Below are 12520 nucleotides of genomic sequence, written 5' to 3'. Positions count from 1 at the left end.
TTTAAGGTTTGTGTGTTTAAGATAGGTATGAAATGCTGGTTTGTTTCTTATGTTTGTGTTTTTGTTTTTTTTTTCATTTCCAATATTTTTCTAAGATCACTATTTTTTAGATGCTTTACGCTCTTTTCATGTGTTTGTGTGTGTTAGTATTAAAAGTAAACTGTCTGCCTGTTTTGTTTTTGGTGATACTTTGATTAAATTATCAAACCAAATAAATCATTAGATATATAATGGAACTCTGCCATCAAAGTGGTCAAATTCTGCCACTCGTTTGTCATTTTTTTTGTCTTCTTTATCTTGAATGTGATGGGCTGGATTGGAATGCCTGTTTTCGTGTGTTTGTTTTGTTGGTAAAGCTGTGAGATTTAATTTCATCATTTCTTGGTTATTACTCAATATTGTCTTAGTCTCTCCAAGCAATTTTCTAAATTCCATAATACGCTCAGACCTTCCTCTGATATAAACAGGAACAATTAATATCTTCTTTTTTTTTTAAATTAATTTAACCATATTATATTGATTTGTGATTTTTTATAAGAATTTTGTTTAATAGAGAAAAATTGATTTAAAAATTTTCTTTTCTTTTTTTTTCTTTTTTTTTTTTTTTTTCCTTCACCAGCGGGACTGGTTCTAGTTTGGAACAACTCATTTCTAAACTGATTTTCATTTGTTTGTTGTGTTCTTAGATTCTGATAATAATACTTTTGTCAAATTTTCCTTTGGGACATATTTACAGTTAACAAATCAAGATGCTTGAAAATGTATGTCTGTATAATATGTATTGGTTAGACTTGAGAAAATTGCTTATGAGAGGCAAGAAATCACCACTTGATGTTTTGCTATTCCACTGGAACCTTGGCTTTCGGGTTACTCCCATAGTGGGCAGGGGGTACATACTGTGTCTTCTATCCCCTTATATCTGTTTTCCAACATGCTTTCTGTCTTTGTCTTGGAATGAGATTACTTGGTTTTATCCTGGCCGGAGTCGTAGCTGGGAGGGAAACAGTCAAATGCATAGTTGTTGTTTTGGGAGATGATATTTTTTTTCCTTGTAAATCATCTCTCTGTTATGTATTATTATATTTGTTATTTTGAATTTATAATGTAAGCATTTGAGTGTATTTCTCTTTGTTGGATTTTGTGCTTGTGTCCGGATGAGACTTATAGGTGGTCTCAAACTGAGTACTTTGATAGTGTGCTCTTGGAATCTACATCTGATCCCTATTTGTTCCTAGTTCCCCTATGTCTTACTTTTTCTTGGGTGCTTTATTTGTAATTCTAGAACTTTTTATTATCCCATTTTCTTCCTTTTTACTGGCGCTGATATAACCTAAATGTGTTGCAAGCGCCGTAAAACCCTTAAAAACAAAAACAAAACAGCTTTCGGGTCTGATAAAGGAAGCAAGAGTATATCATGGTCGGTTTTAAGAACTAGTCGGCTACCCCATGTTATAAAAAGGTTTCGACAATGTTGCTTGGGCCTAATTTTTTACTATATTTGATCTCTTTTATTGAAAGATCATTATGTTTTAGAATGAAACACTGGTTATAGGGTGCTGAACTAATCTTTGCTTGGAACAGTAAAATAAAATTGAGAGAAAATTGGAATTTATGGGATAGTCCACTTGTCCTTATTAATGTCCATATATCATGTCAGAATTGCAACCACTCCACGAATCATGAGAAGCTAGTGAAAAAAAGTAATAAGCCTTTTTTTCTTTTTGGTTTGCTTGTAATCCAGTTGACTGCCTCTGTGCCTTACACACTATGGTGTTCAAAAACATGGAAACGATTACTCATATAGGAAGTGTTGACAATTTGTCTTTTAGTCGTAGAATGGCATCCTGCAACAGGATGATGTTTTTGTTTTGCTAGTTATGGTGACCCTCTTGTATTGTTGATTTTTTTGTTTGTTTTTATAGACATTCTTCAGCAGCCATACGTTCTACATGGTCGATTTATTGCATAATAATTAATGGATGATGTGTGAATGTAGAAACAGTTAAATGTTTTACATCTCATGTTCAGTCTTAATATAATATGTCATAATTGCAGTCTTGGTTGTTATTATTAATGTAATACATCTCTGTGCTACTTTAGGCTGTCGTAACCCTTTTTTAAAAAACATTTTTTTTTTCATTTTGTTCAGAAAATCCATCATGTACCGTTAGTGTTAAATGGCACCCAACTTTTCAAAAATTCTGAACCAGATATTTTTAATCAGTTTCAGGTTTTATTTTGACAAGGTGGGGTCATTTTATCTTAATTTTCGTATGTTTCTCTGGCCAAGATGAAAGATTAAAAAAAAACCAAATGTTAGTGTTGGGCAGTGCAGTGTTTCTTTGGTTTTAACTAAGTTAAAAACAAAATAAAATACCCAAGTCATCAGATGGAGCATTTGAGATGGTGATGAAATGAAATAGTTATTAAAATAATAGACATGTTATGTAAATAGGAAATGATGAATTATTATGATTTGCCATCCTAGATGTACACTTGAGTGATTGGTGACGCTGTTGTCATGCCAGTCCGGGATGAGGGGAAGAATGAGTTCATGTGGATATTTTATTTATTAATCTGCTGCAAGTAAGTGGGTGTTTGGAATCTCGTGATATGAGCATTAGTGTGTATGTGTATAAAGCGTGAGAGACGGTTTGAATGTTGTATCATAGTATACCAGTGACACAGACGAGGGAATGGAAAGGCTGTGAGTCCAGGATGCCGAATTGTGTACATGTATATCATCTTCATCATCATGGTCATCGACTTTATCTTGTATAATTGAATCATCATTGGTATAATTGTTTACAATTGGATGCTTGGGTCATCACCGACATTTTTACCTACTGCGATACCATCAAGAGTTGTTTATTTCATGTAAATAAATCTTTTTGTGAGAATTTATCAATCCTCTTGGGTTCGTTTTGGTTTTACCATAGTTGTTTGGTTGTTGTTTTTTTGTCACCTCATTTGTGTCAGTTCCCCTTTGTCTTACTTTCTCTTGGGTGCTTTAATTGTAATTCTAGAACTTTTTACTATACCATTTTCTTCCTATTTACTGGCGCTGATATAACCTAAATGTGTTGCAAGCGCCGTAAAACCCTTAAAAAAACAAAACAAAAAACATCATTTTTAACAATTAGCCATCAACAGTATCATTTTGGCGGGATTCTGTAATAATGTCATCTTAGTTTTCCTGGACTTATTGACCCATTTGCGGGTGGTTGGATGGGAGCATCACCCTTGAATCATATACCTATGATGTTCGCATGGGTGTACGATCCGATAGTGATGTCGTTTCTTCTTCTCTTTACTAGCCTATCCTGCTTCTTTGGTTTGTGATTGTATTTTTGACAGGGGATAATTTTTTTTCTGTAAATCTTCTGCCTGTTTGTTCTTGGTTATTTATAATTTAGCTTATGATATCTTTAGGTTATGATTTTGATTTACATTTGTACTATTTTTGTTAGATTGCTTGTTTTTTTTGTTTCAGCGGTCTCTCATATAACCTCAATTGTGTTGGAAGAGACCTAAAGCAACAAACAAACAAAAAAATCAATTGTGTTGGAAGAGACCTAAAGCAACAAACAAACAAAAAAAAACAAAAACATTGACCCATTTGTATTGCAATTGTTGGTTGACTGAAACTTTCACTTTCATAGCAATGACTTGTCCCTGAATAATTCTTGTTTTCTGTGCAATACTTTTTCCTTACATTACAATTCCTTTCTTCATCTTATATCTTATTTTATTTGCAAAAGAGCCAGCATACGTTTTATAACCCTTAAGATAAACATGTCAATTATGGTTACCTCAAGCGCTTAAAAATAATTTTATCAGCCCGTTTCTGTTATTTGCTAATACAATTTTGTGGCAGTACACAACCAGGGGGAACTCCGAAGTTTGTTTTTGAAATCATGTCCAATACGATTCAATAGTCTGATGTCATGCCGCCCGGCAACGGCGGCCATCTTGGTTCTAAACAAAGAAAATCATTACATTTTATTTTTCATGCTGGCTAGAACTTTTCATATGCCTTGTGATCAGAATGTGTAAAAGTCAAAACATGATCAAATTTATGGTTTTTTTTTTCCTCTGGATACCCTTTATGCTCGCCGGAGAAATATTTCATACGGGCGTCCGCCATTGTTCCGATAGTTTATAGAGCCAGTGTTACTATGTTACCATGATTCATTAGGAAGGAAGTGACGTTACGACCGTTGGAAGAGTATTGTGCAAGAAATGGATGAGTATGAGCAGTTCGTTGTTAGTCCAACTGCACTGCTACACCACATTGAGCAAAAATGGTTTGGTTTTTTTTTATGCTTGAAGGCGACTCGTTTATTTTCATTTCCTCTTCCCTGAAACTGACGTTAAAATGATCTAAAAGTGTTGCAATCACGAGCAGCATTAATTAAAATTCCAGTCACAAAAAGGAAACTTGTCTTCACCTAGATCCATTTAAGGACCTCCAGATTCAAGGATGGGGGATTTACCACTATGCCATCAGATTATCTGGGGGTCCCAATAGCTCAGTTGGTAGAGCGCTCACTTCACCCGCAAAAGGACCAAGTACGATCCCATTTGCAGATGAGATTTCTTATAACACCTCTGTCCACCCAGCAGTGAATGGGTAGCTGGCTCTACTATGATGGGATGTTGCCATAAGACTAGTACCCTATCCAAAGGGTAGCAAGCAATTGCTAATGTTGTCATGTCCATTTCATGCTACAGAAACCCGCACTGTGGACCTCATGGCTCTGAAGCACGGCCTTTAAAAGCACTGGGGAACCAAGACAAGAACGAGCAGCTATAATATATAATAAACATTGACCCATTTGTATTGCAATTGTTGGTTGACTGAAACTTTCACTTTCATAGCAATGACTTGTCCCTGAATAATTCTTGTTTTCTGTGCAATACTTTTTCCTTACATTACAATTCCTTTCTTCATCTTATATCTTATTTTATTTGCAAAAGAGCCAGCATACGTTTTATAACCCTTAAGATAAACATGTCAATTATGGTTACCTCAAGCGCTTAAAAATAATTTTATCAGCCCGTTTCTGTTATTTGCTAATACAATTTTGTGGCAGTACACAACCAGGGGAACTCCGAAGTTTGTTTTTGAAATCATGTCCAATACGATTCAATAGTCTGATGTCATGCCGCCCGGCAACGGCGGCCATCTTGGTTCTAAACAAAGAAAATCATTACATTTATTTTTCATGCTGGCTAGAACTTTTCATATGCCTTGTAATCAGAATGTGTAAAAGTTAAAACATGATCAGATTTATGGTTTTTTTTTCCTCTGGATACCCTTTATGCTCGCGGGAGAAATATTTCATACGGGCGTCCGCCATTGTTCCGATAGTTTATAGAGCCAGTGTTACTATGTTACCATGCGTCATTAGGAAGGAAGTGACGTTACGACCGTTGGAAGAGTATTGTGCAAGAAATGGATGAGTATGAGCAGTTCGTTGTTAGTCCAACTGCACTGCTACACCACATTGAGCAAAAATGGTTTGGTTTTTTTTTATGCTTGAAGGCGACTCGTTTATTTTCATTTCCTCTTCCCTGAAACTGACGTTAAAATGATCTAAAAGTGTTGCAATCACGAGCAGCATTAATTAAAATTCCAGTCACAAAAAGGAAACTTGTCTTCACCTAGATCCATTTAAGGACCTCCAGATTCAAGGATGGGGGATTTACCACTATGCCATCAGATTATCTGGGGGTCCCAATAGCTCAGTTGGTAGAGCGCTCACTTCACCCGCAAAAGGACCAAGTACGATCCCATTTGCAGATGAGATTTCTTATAACACCTCTGTCCACCCAGCAGTGAATGGGTAGCTGGCTCTACTATGATGGGATGTTGCCATAAGACTAGTACCCTATCCAAAGGGTAGCAAGCAATTGCTAATGTTGTCATGTCCATTTCATGCTACAGAAACCCGCACTGTGGACCTCATGGCTCTGAAGCACGGCCTTTAAAAGCACTGGGGAACCAAGACAAGAACGAGCAGCTATAATATATAATAAACATTGACCCATTTGTATTGCAATTGTTGGTTGACTGAAACTTTCACTTTCATAGCAATGACTTGTCCCTGAATAATTCTTGTTTTCTGTGCAATACTTTTTCCTTACATTACAATTCCTTTCTTCATCTTATATCTTATTTTATTTGCAAAAGAGCCAGCATACGTTTTATAACCCTTAAGATAAACATGTCAATTATGGTTACCTCAAGCGCTTAAAAATAATTTTATCAGCCCGTTTCTGTTATTTGCTAATACAATTTTGTGGCAGTACACAACCAGGGGAACTCCGAAGTTTGTTTTTGAAATCATGTCCAATACGATTCAATAGTCTGATGTCATGCCGCCCGGCAACGGCGGCCATCTTGGTTCTAAACAAAGAAAATCATTACATTTTATTTTTCATGCTGGCTAGAACTTTTCATATGCCTTGTAATCAGAATGTGTAAAAGTCAAAACATGATCAAATTTATGGTTTTTTTTTTCCTCTGGATACCCTTTATGCTCGCCGGAAATATTTCATACGGGCGTCCGCCATTGTTCCGATAGTTTATAGAGCCAGTGTTACTATGTTACCATGCGTCATTAGGAAGGAAGTGACGTTACGACCGTTGGAAGAGTATTGTGCAAGAAATGGATGAGTATGAGCAGTTCGTTGTTAGTCCAACTGCACTGCTACACCACATTGAGCAAAAATGGTTTGGTTTTTTTTTATGCTTGAAGGCGACTCGTTTATTTTCATTTCCTCTTCCCTGAAACTGACGTTAAAATGATCTAAAAGTGTTGCAATCACGAGCAGCATTAATTAAAATTCCAGTCACAAAAAGGAAACTTGTCTTCACCTAGATCCATTTAAGGACCTCCAGATTCAAGGATGGGGGATTTACCACTATGCCATCAGATTATCTGGGGTCCCAATAGCTCAGTTGGTAGAGCGCTCACTTCACCCGCAAAAGGACCAAGTACGATCCCATTTGCAGATGAGATTTCTTATAACACCTCTGTCCACCCAGCAGTGAATGGGTAGCTGGCTCTACTATGATGGGATGTTGCCATAAGACTAGTACCCTATCCAAAGGGTAGCAAGCAATTGCTAATGTTGTCATGTCCATTTCATGCTACAGAAACCCGCACTGTGGACCTCATGGCTCTGAAGCACGGCCTTTAAAAGCACTGGGGAACCAAGACAAGAACGAGCAGCTATAATATATAATCTGAACTGCCCCCCCCCCCCCCCCCCCCCCCCCCCCCCCCCTTTTTTTTTTTTTTCCGACCAGGGCCAGGACAAAACCAGACAGAAAGCAACTTGGAAAACAGATATATAGGGGATAGAAGACAGTAAGTACCTCCCTGTCCACTATGGGAGGTAGGGAACCCCACCCAGACAGTGATAGGGCACCCAAATGCCACACTGTTGGCCTAATACTATACAGCTTTTATTAGGTATTGTATTGTAAGACAAATCTGAACAAAAGAAAAGTGTTCATTGAATCTTAACGAACATGATGATTTTCCTGTTGTTGGTAAGGAGAGGGTTAAAGATCTTGTAGTAAGAACCATCCACATCCACAAAACAAATTGAGACAACTTTTAATGAATTGACAAGTCTGTTTCCGTATTGCAATTATTTATTGATATAATTACAATTGATATAAAACATCATGTTTAAACATTTTTTAGCAAACATTTCAACAAATCTGGCATTGAATTTGAATGAGGTAGAACAAATTATTTTATTATAGACCACATGGGGATCCAAGTCGTCAGGTCTTTGGATAGCATTTACCTGAGGGGAGATCTTAGTCTTAGCCCGGTTCCTCATAATGTGTGTGAACCATTTTATGAACGTTTTAATTTTAACTTCATCGCTAATAATGAAATGCTAATATTTTACAAATTTTCATAAATTTATGGAAAGCTCTTTATCCCGATGTGAGGATAAAACTTACAGCAAGGACAATATAAATAATATATTTATAATTTCCCCATCTTTTCTATCCCATTTTCTCTCTTTTAACTGGTGCTGATATGACATAAAAGTGTTGCAATGGCCATAAAAGCCTTTGAAACGATCAGAACAATCTCTAAAAAACGTGAGCTAATGCATACAATAATTTATATTCACTCAATGTGCTCAACTCAAAAGCACTTTTCAGACAGACTACACAGTTACTAGTCAGGTACTCTTTTTACACCTGAGTGTATTGAGAGCAATGAAGAATCTTCTCCAAGGGCTCAACTTTGCGGATATGAAACGAAGCATATAAGACGATAACAGTATTTATTGACAGACAACACAGTTACTGGTCAGGTACTCTTTTTACACCTGAGTGCACAGAGAGCAGTAAAGAGTCGTCTCCAAGGACTCAACATTGCGCTGCCCACACCAGAACTTCAACCCGAGTGTCACCATATCAGAATCACTACAAATCCAGCTCGTTGAATCCAATTTCATTCTTCGAGCTTTTGGTCCAGCATTGCCAATCCTCTCAGGGATTTTATTTTGTGAGTTTTTAAGAGCTTTGCAGTCACTGTAAATTACAGTTGTTGTTCCCAACAAATTTGGGTCACATCAGTGCTAGTAAAAAGAAAGAAGATGGGATGGTCAAAAAATTATAGATTTACAATTAAAAGCCCCCCTCAAAAAAAAAAAAAAGACAAAGGGGACTAGATCAAATAGGGCGCTTGCAACCCAGGTCACATAAGCGCTTGTAAAAAGAAAGACAATGGGGCAATCAAAAAATTATAAAGTAAGACAAGGGGGATAGGATGAAATTGGGACCAGAAGTAGACTCCAAGAGCATACTATCCGTGCACTTTGTTAGAGATTATTAGCTTGGCTCACCTAAAAGTCTCATCCAGATATAAGCACAGGATCCAGTAAGAGGAATACACTCAAATGTTTACAAACAATACAAAAACAGAAACTATAACAAATATACAAGAGATGATTTACAAGGAAATACAATAAAATATCTCCAAAAATAAATTATATACATTTTACTGTCCCAAACACCACTTGGTTCTATTTATTTTAAATTACGCCCTTCTGCACAGCAGATGCCTAGGCATTCCATGAAGAAATATATGTTTGTTTGTTTTTAAGTAGGGTTTTACGGCGCTTGCAACACATTTAGGTTATATCAGCGCCAGTAAAAAGGAAGAAAATGGGACAGTAAAAAGTTCTAGAATTACAATTAAAGCACCCAAGAAAAAGTAAGACATAGGGGAACTGGGAACAAATAGGGATCAGATGTAGATTCCAAGAGCATACCACCAATGCACCTAGTTTAAGATCACCTATAAGTATCATCCAGAGACAAGCACAAAATCCAACAAAGAGGAATACACTCAAATGCCTACATTATACATTAAAATAACAATAATACATTACAGAGAGATGATTTACAAGGAAAAAAATATCATCTCCCAAAACAATAACTATGCATTTGACTGTTTCCCTCCCATCCAGGACTCCGGCCAGGGCCAGGACAAAACCAAGTAATCCCATGCCAAGACAAAGACAGAAAGCAAGTTGGAAAACATATATAAGGGGATAGAAGACACAGTATGCACCCCCCTGCCCACTATGGGAGGTCAGGATCCCCACCCAGGAAGAAATATAGATAATCCATCAAACAAACATCAGATATCAACAGGATTTTCCATGTTGTCCAAAGTGAGAATATTGGGGGTTAATAATCTTGCCCAAGAAAAAAAAAAAAATGAAAGTGCCTGAAGCAGAACTCGAACCCAGGACCTTCCTTCGTGCAATGCCGTAACTACCCTGCCACTTCTTCTAATATTTTTTTTTTTTTTTCAATACCATAAATTGTTGATAAAGTTTAGAAAGACAAGAGGTGAATAAAACAAAATACCTTTACAATATGAAACAATAAATTAAAATTGATCAGATTATCCATACAAATAAATAATAATAATAATAATAATAATAATAATAATAATAATAATAATAATAACTATATTGATAATAACAACAATAAATATAATAATAAAGCATGTTAAATACTTAATTGTCTTTGAAATCATTTTATCGCCCATTATTTACCTGGTTATACTTGCAGATCTAACCATTTTCGCCCAAGAGAAAATAATAATAATGCATGATAATGGCACAGAGACCTACTGCGTCCAGCTTTCTTGGTGAACAATTCCCACAGAACTGCCAAAGGCAGCATGTCAAATAAAAATTAATGGTATATTTTTATATCTTCCCATTATTTACCTGGTTATACTTTGCATATCTAACCATTTTCGCCCAAGAGAAAAGAATAATAATGCATAAATAATGGCACAGAGGCCTACCATTACTACTACTACTACTATGTCCGGCTTTCTTGGTGAACAATTCAAACAGAACTGCCAAGGGCAGCTGTCAAAAAAAATAACAATTTATGATATATTTTTTGGTGAAAAGTCCGAATTTGAAAAATAATTAATCAGTATAGCCCTAAAATTTATGATTATTATTTCACCCGTATTTATATAAATTATCACTTTAAAGTACTAAAGAAATGTAATATGTTTTGTTTTTGTTTTTAAGGGTTTTAAGGCGCTTGCAACACATTTAGGTTATATCAGCGCCAGTAAAAAGGAAGAAAATGGGATAGTAAAAAGTTCTAGAATTACAATTGAAGCATCCAAGAGAAAGTAAGACATAGGGGAACTGGGAACAAATAGGGATCAGATGTAGATTCCAAGAGCATACCACCAATGTACTTAGTTTGAGATCACCTACAAGTCTCATCCGGACACAAGAACAAAATCCAACAAAGAGGAACACACTCAAATGCTTACATCATACATTAAAAAATAACAAATATACTAATACATAACAGAGAGATGATTTACAAGGAAAAAAATATCATCTCCCAAAACAATAACTATGCATTTGACTGTTTCCCTCCCAGCCAGGACTCCGACCAGGGCCAGGAAAAAAACTAAGTAATCTCATTCCAAGACAAAGACAGAAAGCATGTTGGAAAACAGATATAAGGGGATAGAAGACACAGTGTGTACCTCCCTGCCCACTATGGGAAATGTAATATGTGACAGTTTGAACAGATATTCATTTCCGTTGTAAACACAACCATATTTTCACTCATTTTCAAACTAAATGTTAACTTTTTTTATCCCCAAAATATTTGTGCACACCAATTATGCCGCTATTAGTGGCAGGCCTGAGAAGTGTAATAAAAACTACACCAGCAAATATTGTATTTTGAGCAATGAAGGTTTTACATGACAATTCATGAAACAACAACAACAATAATTAAAGATAATAATAATAATAATAATAATAATAATAACAACAATAATAATGCCACACAAATAAAGCCAGGAAATGATTTTCACTCAAATTCATTCTCTTATCATACTAGCGACCATTTCAAGAGACATCAAATTGCACACAAACCACCAGGCCATTGAATAGAACATGACTGAAGGCACATTTATGATGGAATATCAGATCACACAGCAGATTGTCTATATTTTGCAACAAAGTAAGGAGTGATTTGTAAAAGGAAGGTTAAATCCACACACCTATCGATTTGGTATACAGTGGACTCCGGATAAGACGATGCCCAGGGGAACCGAGAAAAAAATCGACTTATCCGAAAATCAACTTAACCGGAGTGTAACCAAATGAGCAAAAACGCATGTGAACAAGGCAAACCAATCAAGAATAAATATGTCCCTTCATATCGCGCGGTCTCTGTAGTGGTCATCAGAGGCTCCTACCCCCAATAGCCCCATAGAGGAATCAGAATACATAAAAATCGGAATTTGAGTTAAAAAAGCGGAATCAACTTACTGTTATTGACTATGACATGCTTTGCAACAGAAAATGTAATAGACAATCCAAAAGTACTCAAATGATTAAAAATATAAAATGTGTAAAAATGTACATATTGTGTAAAGACTAAGAATGGGGTCAAATAATATTAAGAGAACACACAGGTCCTGGCCGTCTGAGAGCAAAGCATTGAACGGATGGATTTAACCTTGTCAGGACCCCCCCCCCCCCCCCCCCACACACACACCTAAACAAACAAACGCGCGTGCCAGTACACACATACACACACACACACACACACACACACACTTACACAGGGCTAAAATTAAATAGGGAAAGAAGCTGACCGTATTATTACGGAATGAAGCCAACATATAATATTACAAAGGTCATTGACCTCACAAATTGGAGTCACCATAATAATAATAATACTTCGGTCAACCCCCCCTCCCAGACAGCACACACTTTGAAGGGACTAATCAGTCTGTCGCATGCCAGACTTTCCAAATGCATCGAATCTTCCTTTTCCGCGATAGGTTTGCCATTGTAGTTGTAGACTTGATTTGAATTCTTGATAAAATTGATACTAATTAAGAGGGCCATTACATAGGATGGATGGCCTGGGATTAGAACCCCAAAAAAATCTTGAAGTTGAGAAATT

At 36.3% G+C, this 12520-nt stretch overlaps 1 protein-coding gene across 2 annotated transcripts in view; it reads left to right on the top strand.

The window, feature by feature from the left end:
• Positions 1 to 12520, top strand: part of LOC144970610 (uncharacterized) — a 134924-nt gene that overhangs the window by 20108 nt on the left and 102296 nt on the right. The window lies entirely within an intron of this gene.

The sequence above is a fragment of the Berghia stephanieae genome, chromosome 4 (genome assembly GCF_034508935.2).
Source record: "Berghia stephanieae isolate SIO BIC M18660-M18661 chromosome 4, UCSD_Bste_1.3, whole genome shotgun sequence".
NCBI lineage: Eukaryota > Metazoa > Mollusca > Gastropoda > Nudibranchia > Aeolidiidae > Berghia > Berghia stephanieae.
Note: the sequence above shows the minus strand (reverse complement) of the source record. Positions and strands in the feature narration are given on the sequence as shown.